Genomic DNA, 18,735 nt, shown 5'->3' on the forward strand with positions numbered 1-18,735 from the left:
ATCGCAAAAGCACCCGCGCTCTTCATTAGTTTTTTCCCAGAAGGACCCATCTCTACCTTCTAGTACACCGTATCCGAGATACCCCAGTTCCCTAATGGCTTTCCGGAGACGTATGCGTCCGAAACACCATCCCAGCGCCACAAATGGCGGAGTTACAAGTTCGCCACCGCATCAAAGAAATCATCTCCGGGGAAGTGCTGTGAGCAAACTCGGGCTGCTTGTTCACGTGAGGCGTGGCAGTCGGCCACGCCTTACACGCTTGTCCATCATCAGGAATGCAGTGGAATGACTCCTGCAAACACGTGATGACGTGGCGATTCTTTTGAGGGGCAAAAAGATAAAAACAAAACTATCCTGTTTTCCGCACAGAAAGGTTTTCCTGCCGTCGTAAATACGATATCGCCGGTTCATACATTGACGCCTGTGAAGAGGAGGAGGAAAAGCCGGAGGCAGAGGAGAGAAACGTTTATTGGAACGGAAAATGCTCTTGTGGGTGGTCTTCCCAGTCCGGATAGCCGCTAGTTAGGCGAGCCGCTCTTGCCCGAGATTCGAGAAACAAGGTTATCCTACGGCTCTAGCAGGCAGCTGGTCAGCTCACACTACCACTGGTCCAAGGAGGGGAAAGGGATGTCGTTTGGGTGGTGGGGCAAGCCCATACTAGTAGGGTCTATGGTGCTGAGGTTTTACAGGACATGCATTCGAAGGGGTACATGGTTAGTGATATGCTGTGTAGAATTGTGTTGTGGTATGTCTGGGATGGTAGACGTCCCCAAAGGTGTGCGTCGTTGGTGTTGAGATGAATGAAGCAAGCGGACGAAGGAGATTATTATCTTACATAAAATGAAACGGAGTATGACGGTGGTGACCGCGTAGAACTACATTGTAAAAAAAACAGCCCTTGCCCCTTCCCTGCCTCCTCCTTTTTGCGCAACCTCGTCAACCTCGCACTGAAAACGTTTTTCAAAAGTCATATATCGCGCTAATCATGAACTAAAGCATGCAACCTTACCTGCAATTAGTGCACCCAAACTGCGCCTTTTTTCATATTATCATTTGCGCTGCGGGACGCATCTTTGCGCAGCAGTCTTTATGTGCTCGGCGAGTTTTCTGTGCTCTTCTTTTAATTGCACCCGGAAGATAATCGTCATTCATGGCAGGAACAATCACAGATCAAGTCATAGTTTGAGTTGGGTTAGAGTTCATTGACGCGACCGCTCGAGCTCATTACGGGCGCTGTTTGGTGCGAACCGAGAAAGCTTACGTAGCGTGCAAAAACTACTCTATGGAATTTTCTTCGTCGTGGACAGGTGAAGAAAGTGATTCTTGCGAACTGTACGTAAAGAACACCAGGCCGCAAATTGTAGCAGTTTGCCTTGAGCTCCCAAATCATGCCTGCCAACACAGCAGTAGCAGTCTCTCCGATCAAAGGTCAGTCCGAAGGATGAAACAATTTCAAACACCGAACGAGCAAAAATTAACGCTAACCTACCAGCATTATACACACGTATACGTAGCCGTTCCATTAAGTATTCGCTTTAAATTAATTTAGAGCATCAATATCGTTCTTCCCGACCACAGTAGTAGTAGTACGCAATCACTGCTGTGTTAGCGCGAAGTAACTGGCGTATTTGAGACAAGCAGAGAGCATCACACGGATATAATGTATTCTTGTCATTGTTAAATGAAAGAATATAAAACAGATACGTTTCGCAGTGCACGCGACACGCATTCAAAAGAAAGTAGCAACGTCCAAAGTCGTTGCGGCACCTGCGATCACACAACACAGAATAACACTTCGACTTCAACATTTTTTTTCTCTACCTTGGGCATTCTTGTTCACACTTTCTGTGTAGCACGGCACATAATAGTATGTGGGCATCCTAGATCGACAGCACAAGCCAGATTGCCCAAAACTCTCTGCAGTTAGCTGCCCCGGTTTGCGGTTCTACCCGTAAATATGGCGGCCCCGCAAGCGGTGACTGCGAAAGGGCAGCAGATTTCGCATAAGGCCTGTACCTTAAAGAGCTCTTTCTCTTCACCAGGCTAGAGCTACATATCTTGGAAACTTCATCCAGAACATAGTTGACATAGCCGTCTACACCAGACAACACCTAGACGTGGCTTGGTAACCCATTAACACGAATGGGTGGTTCTACCAGGCCGAACACAAACGCGTGCGCGATGCCTCAAAAGGACCTAAAGAAAACGACCACTTCACTGGCTACGCAAAAACTGTGCAGACTTTAACCACGAAGAAGTTCACCATCATAAACATTACTGCCATAACGACACCGGATGCGGAACAGCCCGCCAGAGCCCGCGGTGTCGCTCAGACCCCCGAGAACAAATCCATACCTCACTCTCAGGGAGCCTTTCGATGGTTCCTGATAGGAACCGTTTTCAAGGCGGCGTCAGCATACTCGTAAGACGCCAACCATACAGACATTCCAACAGTGTGTAGACACCGACCAATACCAAACTCCTCCGGTGACATTTTATTGCACACGAATCCGGGTGCGAACTGGCCGCCCTGACACCGCGAATCCAGTGGATAGAGACGACCCTCCCGAGAACTCCTCATCGAGCACGACATAACTCAGTATTGCACTGTAGCAGGCGAGCTACTATTCCTGTCAAAAGCACCGCAACGTGCGCATTGGATGCGTCATACCCCTCCTGCCTTTCCCGGCGAGACCTACATGGTGCCTTCCACCGACGCTGCATACTCTGTAACTGTTACGTGCTGCAAACCACGCACATACCCAAAACTCCATGCCTGCGACGACCGTCATGACCGCGGTGGAGGAAGAGGTAAACTTTATTTAGCCAAGCTCTGTTACGGGGACAGGATGGCCGCTGGCGTTCTGCAGCCCGATTCGTCAGGGAGGCTTGAACCTCCGGATCAGAGCTGCCCAGCGCCCTCTCCCAGTGCTCGTCGAAGGTGATGGAGGGTAAAGGATCATTGGAACAAGCCCACATGGTGTGGAATAAGGTGGCGGGAATGCCGCACGATGGGCAGTTCGGGGAGGGAAATAAGGATGGGTGAATGCGATGGAGCAGCGCGCGTCAGGGGAGGCTGCCTGTCTGCAGAAGGCGCCACGTGCGTTCTTGCAAGCTGTCGAGACTGACGTGAGCAGGGGCATATACGCGGCGGGCGAGGCTGAAATGGGTCGCTATGTCGTGATAGCTGAGTGGGCTATGTCTAGCTGATCTGGCACCGTGCGAGGGGACGAGGCTGGGGCCGGCTCGGAAAGTGAACCCTCGAGCAGCAGAATGGGCCGCCTCATTACCTCCCAGCCCGGCGTGAGCAGGGGTCCAGATCTGTTCTACTGAGGTTGAGGGGGGATTTTGAGAGAGAATTTTGAGTGACTGTGGGGATAGGAGCCCCTTGGCGAAATTCTGAATGGCTGTTTTCGAATCGGAGGTCACAATTATGGAAGTCGGCCGGTGCTAGTTAAGGCAGGCGTTATTGCCGCCTCCTCCGCCGTTGCAGGATTGATGGTGCGGACAGAAATTGAGTCAACTGGCGGTTCATTAGGGCGGTCAATGATTGCTACCGCATATGCATCACGGTGGCGGTAGTCGGCCGCGTCCACATAAAGAATGTCCGGTCTGACGGGGAGTCGCTTACTGAGCGCGCGAACCCTTTGCTCCCGCCGCCCCCTGTGGTAAGTATGGTGAACATTGCGCGGGAGTGGGCGAACCAGGATATTAGAATGGATATTTCGGGGGATTTGAAGCTTGCTGTCGGTGATTAGCGGAGCTCGTAAGCCGAGTTTTCCCAGAATGTGCCGTCCAGTAGAGCTGCCTGATAGCCGTCGCAGCTGACCTATGCGATGGGCCTCCACCAGCTCCTCCGCGAGGTTGTGAATTCCAAGTCGGGCAGCGAAAGTGTGCAGGGGGACCTGTAATGCAGCCTTGTAGGCTTTCCTAATCAAACAATTAATTTTCTGCATTTCAGTGGGAGTGACCTGAAGGAAAGGCGTGAGTATGTGATGCGGCTTACGACAAAAGCCTGCACCAGTCGCACTCCGTCTTCCTCCTTAAGCCCTCTGTTCGGGGCAGTTGTGCGTCTAATGAGGCTCATTGTTTGATTCACGTGCGAAGAGAGTTGTGAGATGTACTGAGTGTGAGCCCTATTGCGCTGGATTAGAAGACTGAGTAAACAATGCCGCCATCACCGAACTAGTACAGGAGTCGTTCAGAATGACAAACGTCGGTCTAATGTTCGGATGTCACGCACCTACAGCCAGACATTATCGCACCCGTCAAAGACGATGGCTAAGGGGAAGCGCCAAGCCTGCCTGCTGTGTGATATATCATCATCGTCATCATCATCAGCCCGCTAGTGTACACCTCACGACGAAGGCGTGCGCATTTTACTCTAGCCATGCCTGTCTTCCGATGCTCTGGCCAATTCTTCGCCTGCGAAATTTCTTACCCTCCACGAAGTCTTCTTGAGCTATTTCCGACTCTCGCTTGGCAGTGTGACTGTCCACCGGTTTCCAGGTTTCCGCATTCCATGCCAAGTCGACATCCTTTCTTCCCCTTCAATTCAGTTATGATGCTTTCCATCCAAGTTTTGCTGTGATGTTTGTCGTTCGAAAAGAGGCAAGCGCTCAGGCCGCCATTTGCTGCTTCTATACACACCAGGAGAAACTGGATGACGCGCCCATCGTATATCCTGTACATTGCTGTCTGTGCCTTTTCTCGCCTCAGAGCGCTGCGCAAGTTGAGAGAACTGGGGCCGTAGCTACTCCGGACGACGCAGCGGGCCGTTCCAGCGCATGTTTCAAACCATGTAGCGCAGAAGACGACAGACACAGACTAGTAGACGCACACGGCGCTAACTTCCAGCAGCTTTATTGAAAACGACGTCGCACACATGCGTACCTCAGCGCGAACGCAAGTAGGCAATCTCTTGTTCTGATAATTTGAGAGAAGTAGAACTTACACAGGAGCTTCCTAACCTGGTTATCTTTTCTGCCTCAATTATTTCACGTATGCACTTGTCCTTACTCTGTGCACACGTGAAATCATTGAGGCAGAAAAGATAACCAGGTTAGGAAGCTCCTGTGTAAGTTCGACTTCTCTCAAATTATTAGAAAAAGAGATTGCCTACTTGCGTTCGCACTGAGGTAAGCATGTGTGTGACGTCACGAGATTCTTGCCTTTATATGTGTGATATCGTTTTCAATAAAGCTGTTGGAAGTTAGCGCCGTGTGTGTCTACTAGTCTGTCTCTCGTCTTCTGCGCTACATGTTTTGAAAGTTATGTACCAACAAGCCCAAATTTCTACAGCGCATGTTTTTTGTAGCAGCCGTAGACAAGCGTTAAATTCCGCAGTGCCGAGTAAGCGATACGCAGACGTTGCCCCCAACTTCCGCCCTCACGGTGCATTAAAAATAACGTCATGCACTTATCGTTATTCATGGAACAAGGACATACAGCCCGGTTTCATAGTTATTGATCTTCCCGCCTAAACACCGGCACTCGTCAGCAACGTCGCCCTCGATGTTATTAAAAATCTCTGAAGCTGCGAGCGTCAGTGACAGGTTATTCCGGAACCTTGCCCGCGGGCATAAAAGCCGGGCCGCAGTTCGGGAACAAAACCAGTATGTCGAAACTGATTCAAAAAAAGTTCAAAAGAACTTTCCGCCTATAAAGCAAGGGCAAAGCAAACACTTTTCTCTTATCGATTCCAGTTTACTGCACCGAAGCTTCCCCGAGCAGGAAGGTGCAGGCGGCGTGGATGTGTACGGATCTGAAACATGGACCGAAATGGCGACACACGGCGGCCCCTTTTTCTGTTTGCCTTCATAAAAATAGGCCTCCGTCTTGCAATAGGCGCGCTTGTGTGAGCAGCACAACGCCTTATCCACTGAGTCATCGCGACCAGGAGAAAAATTTCTCATCTTTTGGTAAAAACTATCGCCCACCAAAGGTAACTCGCCGTATGTGAGACCGCGTAACTGCTTCTCAAAAAACAACCTTCTTCGTTATATAAAAATATTTGTGTCTGCGGTGAAAGTGGCTAGATGTAGCCGTTAATGGTATTTTTCTTCTTTATTGTGTACCACCTTACGCACGTTCTATAAAAAAACCAGAATACTGTAAATATCCTCCAACGTCGCAAGTTCTGTTCGATCACTATACTTGTTCTAAAATGCGTCAGTATGATGAGCGTGGCAGATAGCGCTATAAATATAGAACCGTTGTAACGAAGCGCTTTTTGTGGCTGGTGGAAAAGGTGCTAAGTGATGTTCCTCGGCAAAAAAACAAAACACACACGTATGCGGGAAATGGTAAACCATGCTGCAAGATTCGCATCCGTTGTTAAAAGGACAGGTAATCAGGCTCAGTGCTTTGCTCAAAAGTGTCCGGAAACCCGCATTGAACATGGTGCATTAACTCTAACCCAATCGGATCAGTTGCGCATCCCGAAGCAATACTGTTGCCGTCGGTCAGCTTTCTCTACTACAGCGTAGGTAGCGCGTGAGCACTGTCCTTTGATTGCATGGGGTCAGTGGAAGCCGGAACTTTTCGCTAATTACTCTTGCCTGCTGACAACGTCCGCACTAATTTTGTCGTCTGTGCGTATTCTTTTCCTTTTAAGGAAGTATTGACAATTTTTATTTGCTGTAACATTTTTCCTACGCTGCTGTCGGTGCAAATGGGCGTAGTCATCATAAAAGCAACCACCAGTCTACATGCCGCATCGCAAATTATTATTCCGAAACTCGTTCATTGGTGTCATTTTCCGTTTAAACGAGGCCGCGACGACGAGGGAGCCCCATCGGCCCCCACGTCCTAGTCGAGGGCGTCGGCCCCGCGGCGGGCGGCAACATGGCGCTGGCGGTAGTCGTGAAGGGGCGCGTGAATTAAGCCCCACCTACAGGTCGTTACCGCTCACACGAATGGAACTCTGGGCGGAAACAGAGTTACGCATCCGGGAAGAGAGGTCATAACATCGGTAAAAATCGCGCTATGAATCCGCGCCGTCAGTGAAAGCTCTACTGAAATGTCTGCCATGACGATAAGCCTAAACCTCTCAGGATGGGAGACCTGGTTGCTCTGAATGCGAAACTTTTTAACGGGGAAGTTTGCACTAGTTAGTGATTACGAACCCTGGGCATGGTAAAAATCGCGAAAGAACGCGGACAGAAAGAAGAGGCTTATAAACCATAACGGACACTGCCACCCAACCCGTCTTTGCGCCTCGTCCTCGAGTCGGTGTCCGTTTGCGTTTTCACGATGCTTTGAAACTGCCGCCACAGATGTGCGCGACGAGATGCAGACGGTTATGCTGGAAGAGGCTCCGCTGCAGGCTTCCTCAAGCGGAGAGAGGTAGTGATTGAATGAATACGCGTAATCGGAAACGGTTAGTTCAACTCACTGGGCGATACCTCCGCAAACACCGACAATTATGTATATGCTTTTCTAAGCTTCAACATTTTATGCCAGTACCCCCAAGCAATGGTTCTGGAATCAGAATCCGCGAGGGAATTTAAGGGATCCGCGAAGCCGTAACCAAAACTCTTCCCCATCGCTTTCTTCTTATTGCAAAACCTGGCTTGGTTACTGGAAAGGTGGCTTCGTTTGTACGCTTGTTTTCTCAGCGTGGCCCACGATTTGAGGTTGGCTTTTTGCACAACACTCCAGCCTCACAGAAAAGCCAGACACACAAAAGGCTGCATATAGGTGTGGTGACGTTTAGCTGCGAGAGCACATCGCTTTACGATATCACACGCATCAGCCTACACGGCAAGCAGTAAGGACGGATATTGAATAACTACGCAGGTGACTTTAGCTGAAAGGGAATTTTGTTCGACAGTTTAACACGACTCAACATCTTTCACCCCATCACTTTTCCTAGCCCAGAACGGGTTCAGGCATACCTACGGCTGACAACCGCTGCTTTAACTTGTACCTCGCCACGCTATGTGCGCCTGTATTGGAAAGGAAATCCTGAGTAGGCTGCTGCAATACACAGCGCCTTTTGGGGGTAAAGGTGCGCACGTGCCAATATCTTATGGAGCAGTGCGTGCGTGTGCCGAAGTGCGTCGTGAAAGCGAGTTTCCACCGTTTTCCCCTTTAGGGCAAAAGGTACTGATCTCACAAGCGGATTGATGAAAACACCAGACGTTCGAGAGTTCTATTTCCCATTTCCGTGCCCGCAAGGCATTTGAGAAAGTAGAGACCTTCACTCCGCTGACGATTCATCGATTTCTGCAGCCAGGCAAGACGGCGCTGGGCCGAAGCGGGGGATCGCCGCTATCCAATCCGAATGCTAAGCACAAGATTCGGTGGTTTCTGTTCCCTTTAGTGCCGCAAACCGGTTCCCAGGTCTTGGCCGCCGTAATAACGCAAGCACTCAGCTGTGCACACTACATCAGTCGCCGCCATATCCTTCACCACCGAGCTTAACAGGAAGTCTTTCGAAAACGTGGTAAAAAGATTAGGCCTACCGCCACCCGGAGCCAGGGCAGCGCTCTTAGCTCACTTGAAGCTTGGGATATGGCAAGTGTATATAACATAAAGCGTATGTTACAAATTGCCACCATCTTCCGCGAGGGGAACCCTGGGGTGATGCAAGGCATCTCACGGGGTTCAATTCGCGTTTCCGTTAAGTTGTTTTACCCAAAATGTGGTTGAAGTGTAGCGAACCTTAAATTATGCCGAATCACACGTACATTTCCAATTACGCGGTAGCAGGCATGTTAGTGTCCAGTTCAACTCATCGGAGCAGCAGACGGATCTGTAGCAGCAAGAGCGACTGACGGAGCGACTGAGGAGCGCGCTGCAGATACCACGGTTATATAGCCGCTCTGCGAGAGAGAGTGATCAGAGAGAGACACGCATGCGCACTAACGCACAGCAGGCATGGCGAGAACGTGCTAACGCTCTGGCGGGCGAGGGGAAAGGAGGAGGGTTGCGGACGGACGCCGGATGGATGGAGGGACAGGCCGTGTGTAAGAGATGCCTTGCATCTAAAACCTCGCCCATGATGCAGAAACGTCGGTTACGTTGAAAATGAGAAAGAAATCAGCGTGAGCCAAAAATCTGTGGTGCCTGCTTGCGACGCCCTCCGAAAGCCTCAGGATCGCAAGGCGCAGCCCCCCACCGATGGTGCGCGAGCAGGAGCGGAGAGATGTAAATGCTCGCGGGTGCCGCTAGGGCGTACACCATGCAGGAGGAGGAATGCATTTAATGATTAATAGAAATCAGCCTGGCAGCGAGCTTGGTTGCTACTTCACGTGATATGAAAGGTGAGAAAGTGAAAGGAAGCCAAGACACGAAAACTCATGCAGACACTACAAACGCAAATAAGCAAACAAACTGACAGTCGCAGGATCACGCACACAGCACACAAACAGTAGTAAACTGAAGGCAAACGTTCACAGGGAGGGCGGAGTCGCGGAGAAATGACACCACGGCCCGTGACTCCGTGTTGCCGCGGCAGTTGAGTGCCATGGACCAATGGCGTCGCAAAGCTTCAGTGGTGCATCAGCACGCTGTCCAAAGGCGCTAAGGCGTAAATACTTGTGCCGGGGCGCGACACAGTCCTCCTCATCCCCGAGTGAGATGACGCTCTAACCGCCGCGGTGGCTCCGTGGCGGCTCAGGCGAAGCGGGTGCGATGGCGGCGCGGGGCTGCTCTTCAGGTGAAGGCGGGAAGCGCATGCGCCGGAGTATCGAGACTTCGGCTGCACGCGAGTATTCCCCAGCTGCGCTCAAACCTGATCCGGAGACCTCCTCTGCGGGCGCCTCATAACCCAGTTGTTGCTACGACGCTTAACAGCACCCAAATTGGAGTTATGAAGCGTGAACTTCACTGGCCCAGGTCGAGCAGTTTCGCGTGGCTCCTGGAGAGCCGTACTGCGCAAGCGCGGCACGTGGCGGCCCGGTCCACTCGGTGATCATGCGAGGCCCCGGCCGGGTGTGGAACCGATGGCTCGTGCGTCGCAGCAACACCGGCGTGCGCCTGTGGAACCAGCTTAGCTCTGGGGAGATTGGTGACGCTGCACCGGAGCCGCTTGATAACTATACATGTGTCACATAATGCGTATACCGTGTGTGTGTCATTGAAGCAGCAGTAAGCATGATAATCAAGCTATTCCTAGACAACCGGAAAAGCTAAGAATAACCAGCTGAACCTTAACGCACCCTACGTATATCCTGGCATAGCCGAGCTAAGCCACTGGTAATTTTTTAACGATAACGCGAGTGCGTTCCACGCTTAACGACGCATCTGAAGCGTCCTCTAAGTCAATTAAGAGCAGAGCTGTTTAAGCTCGCATTTACGCCCTGTTGGGTGACCACAAAAAAAAAAGTACCAAGAAATAATACAGAGTGCACTTGTGGGCGAGCCTTGTGGGAAGCACCCGGCCTCAGCCAGTTCGACCTTCGAGAATATTCTGCCCAGCATTCGTGGCGTGATCCCTCGCGCGCGGCTCTCCTTGTCAGTTGACGCGAGTTCGCGCTTGAAGCGGGGAGCACAGACGCCGAGTTCCCGAACCCCGTATTCGCGGGATCGAGCACGTGCTAACACGGTCAACTTAGGGAGAGATATGAAAGGCTGCGGACAAAAATTTCCCCGCATTTCCCCGAGGGGAAGAATGTGAAAGTGCGAATGCACGAGTTGAATTTGCGCGGTTCGGTAATGTTCGCGAAAGAGAGATCACACACACACACACACAACTACAAAGAAAGAAAGATGCATTTATTCACAGACACCTATTTGTGTTGTCGTTGTACTTGATTGCTAGAGCGGATCTCAGCTTTGAAATTTCGTGTCAGTACTCCTTTAAGCGGGTGCATTAGCCCTTCTCACGCCCGATTCCTGGCCAATCCCCCACGTGGGTATGTGCCATGCACAGACACCTATTTGTGTTGTCGTTGTACTTGATTGCTAGAGCGGATCTCAGCTTTGAAATTTCGTGTCAGTACTCCTTTAAGCGGGTGCATTAGCCCTTCTCACGCCCGATTCCTGGCCAATCCCCCACGTGGGTATGTGCCATGTCAGCGGCCAGGCAGCGCGCGCCCATCTCCCCCCGTTTCCAAGGAAGACGAGGAGCGCGCGCACCCGCAGCTGTTGCTATGTGGACGGACGGCGGTCGCCGGAATTCAGGGTCGCTTATAAAGTGCATTCGCACTTAAAACGATCCGGCCTGCCAGTCATGGTGAACTCTTTCAGCGGCAAGTTTGGAAATACACGTGAGGCGCCACTGCCGCGTCTCCGACGAAGGGACAGGGGACGCCAGCTCTGCTGTTTCTCCAGCCCAGCACCACTACGCAAGCTGCGCCAGTTCTTCCTTTAGGACGCAGCCCTTCGGCGGCCGCCTCTGGGCTGACCCGCGTCGCCTTCGTAACCGAATGAACGATGGCAAGACCGAACACTAAAGGAAAGCAAAGGAGGAGACTGTCGCGAAATTGTGAGGGAAGCTACTGAGAAAAAACAGCGCCAAACAAACGAAACGACAGGGAGTAAAGACACACTGCGCTGAACTGTCGACTGAACTGAACTGAACTGCCTTCAAAATGCAGCAAGAAACACGCCAATTGCTTCAGGGAGTGTATAGAAGGTGTGGTGTATAAGATTGAGCTCTCGTGTGGCAAAAGCTATGTAGGGCAAACTGGCCCTCTGCATTAATGACCGGCTCAGGGAGCACGCAAACACTGTACGGACAGGCACTGGCAGCAATCTAGCCGCACACTGTGCAAAGTGCCAGCAATGCCAGCTATCCCCACCAGCATTTGACAGCGCCGTCATCTTGAAGCGGTATCGTGAGCAGCGCACGGTGGAGATACACGAGGCTTTCGTTATCCACACAATGGGAGATAGGTGCGTGAGGACACCCTCTATCGAGTTGTACGACAGAGATAAACTACCTAGGATCATGATCGACGCATTACACGTCGATGCTTTCATTTCCACCATCAGCTTCCATTTTGTGTGTTTGTGTTATGTATTTCCTTCTCTCTTCCTTGTTTTTGATTTTAGTATAGATTCGTTGTTCTTCTAAATAAAACTCAGTTGGCAGTTCAGCGCAGTGTTTGTCTTTACTCCCAGTCGTTTCGTTTTTTCTTTTTTTGACGCTGTTTTCTCTAAGTAGCAACATGCACCAACTAGCCCGTCCCAGTTCACTTGTGAGGGGAGGGCGATCGCGGCGCGAGCGCTCTCCGAAAGTGTGCCGTGGGGGAGGGGGCAGCATGCTGTGTCCGCAGGAGACGCTCTTCTCCGAGACGTACGCTGACGAAAACGTGTGGGGTGGGGGAGGGGGGGAGGGGCGCATGCGCGCGACGGTGGTGTGCGTTCCCTGCCTGAGACGCGGGTCGCGGTCCGAGACGGACTTCGCGCCGCCGACGCAGGGGCTTATCATCGCTGCCCCCGAGAGAACCCACAAGTGAGTGCTGCCTCAGCGCACTGCTGCTGCACCCAAATATCTAATTAGGGAGTTTCGTAATCGCCAGAAAATTTTTTAGATGCGACGCTGAGATGAGCATCGGCCCTGTCCTGCGTCCGTCGTCGTTGTCCGCGTCCGCACAGCTGCGTCTCTCCTCCGCTCACCCCCTCTCCTCTCTCCGGTAGCGAACACTCTCGCCCAACATCTGCGGGCGCGTGGCGCAGCTACTTTTTCTAGTTTCGGTTCTATTATTGCGCGCCTAGAGGCAGTGGCGCTGGGGAAACACTCCTCCTCTCATTTTTTTTTTCTTTCCGCTTCTCTCCGGCGCGACTGGGGGCGCGCATGCGCGATAACGGTCACCGCAGTTGCTGCTTCCGCGCGGCGAGCAGCGAGGCCGACGCGCGTCTCATGTAGTGGGCGGTTTCTCGTATGTGCTCCCTCGGACATTACGGTGCTGCAAAACGGACGCCAAGAACACCAGGATGAATCGTAACGCGAAGACTCTTTGAGTGCTGTTAGCAAAAGGTGAGAACGTCGTTCGTATGCCGTACGTGAAGCTGAGCTGAAGGACAGGACTTGTGTCGTGCGTGTGCTGTGCTTGAAGACAGACAACCTTGTCTTTGTTGTATTGGTCATCGGTGTTTCTCGCCGCACGTCGCGTTCGCGCACGTAACGCGAATAAAGTGTTCAAGTGATATTCGAGCTGGCGTCGTTACTGCTCAAGCGGCGTGGCTTCGTGCCGTCGGAGCGAGGCTTGCCCGTTGGAGGTAGCGGGGTGGCGGCGGCGGCAGCGGCGGTTGCCGGGTGGGAATGGGGGTACAAGGGGAGGGGGGAAGGAATCCCACCAGCATGAGAGGGGAGAGCGTTACCTCTCCCCCACGCAAGCTGCGCGCCCTCGCATTGTTGCCATGGCAAATATAACGCCTTCAAGGCCAACATGGCGGTGGTGTTGCTAGGGCAACAACAACGCAGTAATGTTTCCCCAGGCTCACCAGGGGAGAATATGCCGCATGAGTCGCAATTAGCCCGGACGCTGGGTTGAAGGCTAAGAGTCCGCCTCCTCGGTGGACGGCGCTGCGCGCTGTGCGCATGTGCAGTACTCTCTTTCTCCGCGGTCTCCTCTCCTTCGGGTGCGCTGCGCATATAAGCGGAGTGCCGCGCTCCGGCCGGTCTTTCAGTCGACGGTCGCCCGCGTTTGCGCTTGTCTTATTATGCTCAAAATTACGCCCGCATCCCCTCGCGTGGAACCCAACGATGTGGTTGAAACGCAATTCACGTTCACTACGCGTTTCACGCAATTCGACTAATCGACCCAACAGAAACACCCAATGGAACCCCCTTCAGCGTCGCATCTCACTAGGGTTCCCGCGAGGGGAGGTGGGCGTAATTTTTTTGTCTATTCGCCGAGATTACTGCTAGTATGACCGAAGAATTATGAGATCAACTTGCGTAGCTTCAAAAAAGTATAAGAAAGGTACTTCCCACAACGTTGATAATTTGATAATAAACGGTGCCACACGTGCAAAATATACTGCACAAATAGCTTCATGCAACCGTATGCACGTGCAGAGTGTTTTTTTTTTTGTTTTTGATCATTAGCCCAAATGAAAAAAAAAGTTTTTGTTTCGAGGAATGATCGGGCATCAAAAGTTTTGCGGCGACCGGAATAGGGCGTACGGTGAACGATGCTTCAGCCGGGATAGATCTTCCGCGATGGCCATCGGAGGTGATCGACGTTTCTGAAACCGGGCAATAAACTCAGCCTTCCTTGTTTATAAGCCGTAAAAGCCAGTTTAAAAGAGTTCAAAGCAATGTTTCAATCTCGCATCAACATAAGCTTGCGCTTTATGCAGCGGTTTGATGGCCACAGGTTTTATGGTTTAAGGTAATGACCCGGAAGCGTATGCCAGTCGAGCTTTCAAAGCTTCATTCATCGCTGATAACCTAAAGTTCGGAATGAGGCAGTGCGAAATTTTTCTCGGCCCATGGATTAATGTCACGTTTAAACTATTTCTTTTTTTCATTCTGGATGAAATATACGGATACCGTACGTATTTTATGGTTTTAAATTTGGCGTCGGTTTAGCCCAACATTCCCACGCATTTTGTTCATACCTCTCGACTGAAAGTGGTGACATGGGATGCGGCTGAGGCTGTAGAAGGCCTAATTACGTTTTGGGGACGTTGTATTTGGGAAAGAAGATGTGATTAGTACAATACGGTGTCCTTACGTACCAAAGGCGGAAGAATAGTAGACAAGAAAAAAAGACACACGAGTCCCCTGTCAAACAGAGATCCCACCAGTCATTGTTTTCATATTCTAATGCACGTATTTTTAACTAATTATACCACTTTCCAGTCCTGGTCAATACTCGCCGTGGGTAAACGAGGACACGAAAGGAAACAAGAACAAGAAGAAGCTGAACTTCAGGTGAAAAACAAACCGTGCCCGAGGAATAACGAAGCGCAGAGAAAATAAAAATGAGCGTCAGATTTTGTCATGCCACGTACCCATCAGTCCATAATAACAGTTTTTTGTGGAGTTGTGTTATAGTGCGGTATTAACCGATTCCCCTTCTTATAATCGCTGTCCAGAATATGACAACAAAAATGTATACGCGGCCTGTAGTATTCCAAGCTAAGATTTCTAGTTTAGATGTCTTTACAAATGACAAAACAGTCCAAGACATTCTTATCTCCTCATACCTCCCCCCGATATTTAAAATGTGTTTTGACACGTGACGGGTCAATTTGCTTCAGTCTCTCAAGAGCAAAATATGCCGATTCATTCGCCCTTAAAGGGGCCTCATCGCTGTCTTCGTTATTATCGAGTCAAGCAAACCCAAGCCAGGAATTAAAATTCAGAAGGTCGCCTCTCGACTTAAAGGCGATGGGCCTCAATCTGAGGCTGCTCAGAATGCGACATCGTTCCACCCCGTCCCTGAAGTGCTTAAACCCAAATAAATGCTTGACATTCCCGGGACGAAAGAAAGGAACACTCGTACGAGCCACAAGCAGATTACGCTAAGCCTCTTGTGCCTCGCTCGGAGAGGACGAGCTCGGAGTATCCGCAGAAACTGTCTCGCCCCATTCTAGCGGTGTATAGGACAGATACAAATGAAGAAAGCACGGTGCGGGGAATACAAAAGGAGGAGGCTCCCGTTCCTCAACCTAATCTTTCTACCTTGCTTCACGCGCTTTTTCGTTCCCCGCCGGTGGACTGGGAGCCGGAGGAGGGCCCGTCCCGCGCGATTATTTATTTCCAGGACGGCGGCGCGGCGGATTATTAAAGTTGCACGGCCCCTGATGGCGGCCGTAGTTAATGGCCCTCAGCGACGTGCTCCGGCGAGCAGTGCTTCGCTTCATTCCCATCCCGGGACCTGCCCGCCCCGCATGCGTGGTGCAGTGGCAGAGGCGGCGCGCGATTAAGTCTTCCGCGAGCATTAGGAAACCCCGGGCACGCCCGAGACGCAGCCGCGCTTCGCATTTTTCGGGTTCGTTCCCGGCCGCAGAGTGCTGCGGTAGCACTCCGCGGTATCAAGTTCTAATAGCGTTCGTCAAAGAATCGTTCGTGTCAGCGGCGACGGTGTCGCAACGTACGCAGGTGGTTGCACTTAGGCTAGACGCATATCCGGAGTGCGCGTGACATCTTTTTCGTAGCATTTATTTATGCATAGATATAACATTGCTAAATGCATTTCAGTACGTTTTAAATCTCCGCTGAAACGTCACTGCCTTCATTTTCTAGCTTTGACGGGTGATGGCCGAATCAATCGTATACGGTAGGTAATGACAATACTGCCCCCTTACTCCTCCACTCCTCCCCTCCCCCCCCCCCCCCCCCACACACACACACAAACAAAAATTATACATGTGAACTCTTGATACCGACATTACCCTCGGCCAACGGTGTACTAAACAATAACTGTGCTTAGAGCACTGTCCTATACCTCACATGAGTTCAAGATGCACCTCATACGCACCTCTAGTGGGCCACAACAATTACACCAACCACACTGCCCAACCTCAACGTTCTAAATTAAAAAAAAACGCCCCAAAGCTGAGGCACACATATCCGAAAAAATTCGTTCCTTTGAAAAGAAAAAATCACTTCAGTGTCCGAAAGGAGAAGTTTCTGCGGATAGTACTATAGAATTTACGCAGACTCGGGACACAAAAATATATCGCAGCACTTTTCCCGAAAGTAACTGAAGTCGTAATTCGTAAAATCATTGAATAAACTATCATGGTAATTTCTCTTTCTTTCAGCTCCTCCCACTACATGATAAGAATAAAGTTGAAATAGCGTGACTGTCTTAAAAAACGCCTCTTTCTCCCGGTTCGTATACGCAAATCTCAGGGGCGCCTCGTTACGCCTTCACCTCCATCCAATTCACGTTTTCATGTGAATTTTCCGACATGGTTGTGGCTCTAAAAAATGGGCGGACACAAGAAAGGTGACAAGAGCGGCGCTAATCATCAACTGGTTTTATTGTCGTAACTTGCAACGATGTATATATTGTTCACACCAACTCGGCCAGCAGCAAGATCTAAAGTTTTCATGTGACTTTGTCTGCTATTAAAATGACCGCCTCTAGTTTAGTTTGCACCCATCCCTTCAGAATTTTTGCAGCTTAGGATTCCATGCGCGTCCAGCTGCGGAATTTCTTTTGTCCACGATAGAATTCGCTGATAGCGCCGTCCACTTAACGCAAATATTGACTATAGACGTTTCTTTGGAAACATGTAGGAAGATTTTTGTACCTTATTTTCCTTAGGGTATACCCTAGACTTTAGTAGTTATTTTTCGAAATTGCCTTCGAAAGGGATCCAAGCTTTTTCTGCGAGCGCCGTCACCTGGCATTTTTTATATTTCGCGGGGATTCTTTATCAGTCAGAATAAGCGAGTAGGCAATTAGTTCGTCGCCGAAAATACCGCCGTTAGATGCCTAAAATTACGAATAAAATCCTATTAACTAAAAAATTACTGTCCGATTCTCGACAGTCCTGTAAACATTATAAACTAGGTTTTCTTCGAGTAGCGCCATTGCTCGTTTTTTAAATTCTGGTGTATGAGAGCTGGGACACCCTGTATGATACGGGCCGTGTACAGCGACGCTCAATGAGCATGAAATGCCAGTAAAAAAACATGCGCTGCACGCCAAAATTTTATGCAAGAAAATGTTTCTGCTTCCAAAGCGATTAAAAAATCGAAAGAATGGTTACAAACGCCCTTAGCCACCAAAAACACTGGCTACGTTTTTCGTGCGTGTTCGTAAGTGCTACGCAACTGCACTCTTTTTCGTGGAAGCATTTAGAGCAGCCCCTGATGCAACACCGTGGAGGATACCGGAGGTTGCGTAAACCCTGTGCATTGTGCGCTGGCGCCTGTCCAGTTGTCCGGACAGAAGCCCTCTCGAAACACTACCCGGTTTCCACTCCTAGCTAAACGTGCCGGCTGTTTGCCTGGAGAGTAGCGCGATTATTTTTTTAGCGTATCGTGTACTTTGGCGCAACGTGCACAACGGATACACCCATAGACGCTAAAAAAAATGGTGTGTGTGTTTGGGGGAGAGGGGGGGGGGGGGGGGAGACAAGGCAAAACATACGGCATAAGCACAGAAAACAAAAAAAAAAGCGGCGAACAATTCTGACGTTCGAACGTGTGGTAAGGCCTGGTAGGTGTTAGATTTCTTTTGTGTTACAAGGCAGATTTGCATGCGCTGGAAATGCACTGCAATGGACGACGCAGCTCTAGCTTTGCACTCAGACCGTAATGCAGTGGTTAGAACCACCAACAACGGAGAATTCTCGTTATTAATGGGCAGTCGCAGTTGCGGTTCTGCCACCCACTACGAGTCCCACATGACTTTTAGTTAATGGTACTAAGTAGTCAAACGTGCGAATACAAGCTAACGGATTGAGACAAGCACGCGTATTCGCTACCGTGATTTACACAACCCCGTCTCCTGAAGTTATTGTCGATTGAGGTATCTAAACGAAAGCCTTAGCTGTTTAATCAAATTCGAAAAGTGACCGCAGTCGTGGCCATTGTCGGCGGCAACACGAATGATACCGAAATAAACAAGTGTAACTAGATCAGGTTACCGAGTATGGGCACTCTATTCTCCTATTGTTCCGTGCCGCCGCCATGATCATTGGTCAGTGGGCATCACGTGACATTTGTGTGCACTGCCACGGCGCCGCAATTTTGTTGTTTATGCGTTTTATTCGCTCAACTCTGGTAGACTTAGCTTGTCCTGCCTGCTCTGCGGCTGCGCACGAATGAGTTCGTTCCGAATAGGAATCAAAGATAACACGTGTAACATT

At 50.5% G+C, this 18,735-nt stretch overlaps 1 protein-coding gene across 1 annotated transcript in view; it reads right to left on the reverse strand.

The window, feature by feature from the left end:
- The window catches only part of LOC144165217 (uncharacterized), a 270,867-nt gene that overhangs the window by 188,615 nt on the left and 63,517 nt on the right, over positions 1–18,735 (reverse strand). The gene's annotated exons all lie outside the window — the stretch shown is intronic.

This window comes from Haemaphysalis longicornis, unplaced genomic scaffold (genome assembly GCF_048455015.1).
Source record: "Haemaphysalis longicornis isolate Haplotype H1 unplaced genomic scaffold, Haemaphysalis longicornis Haplotype H1 scaffold_14, whole genome shotgun sequence".
NCBI classification, from domain to species: domain Eukaryota; kingdom Metazoa; phylum Arthropoda; class Arachnida; order Ixodida; family Ixodidae; genus Haemaphysalis; species Haemaphysalis longicornis.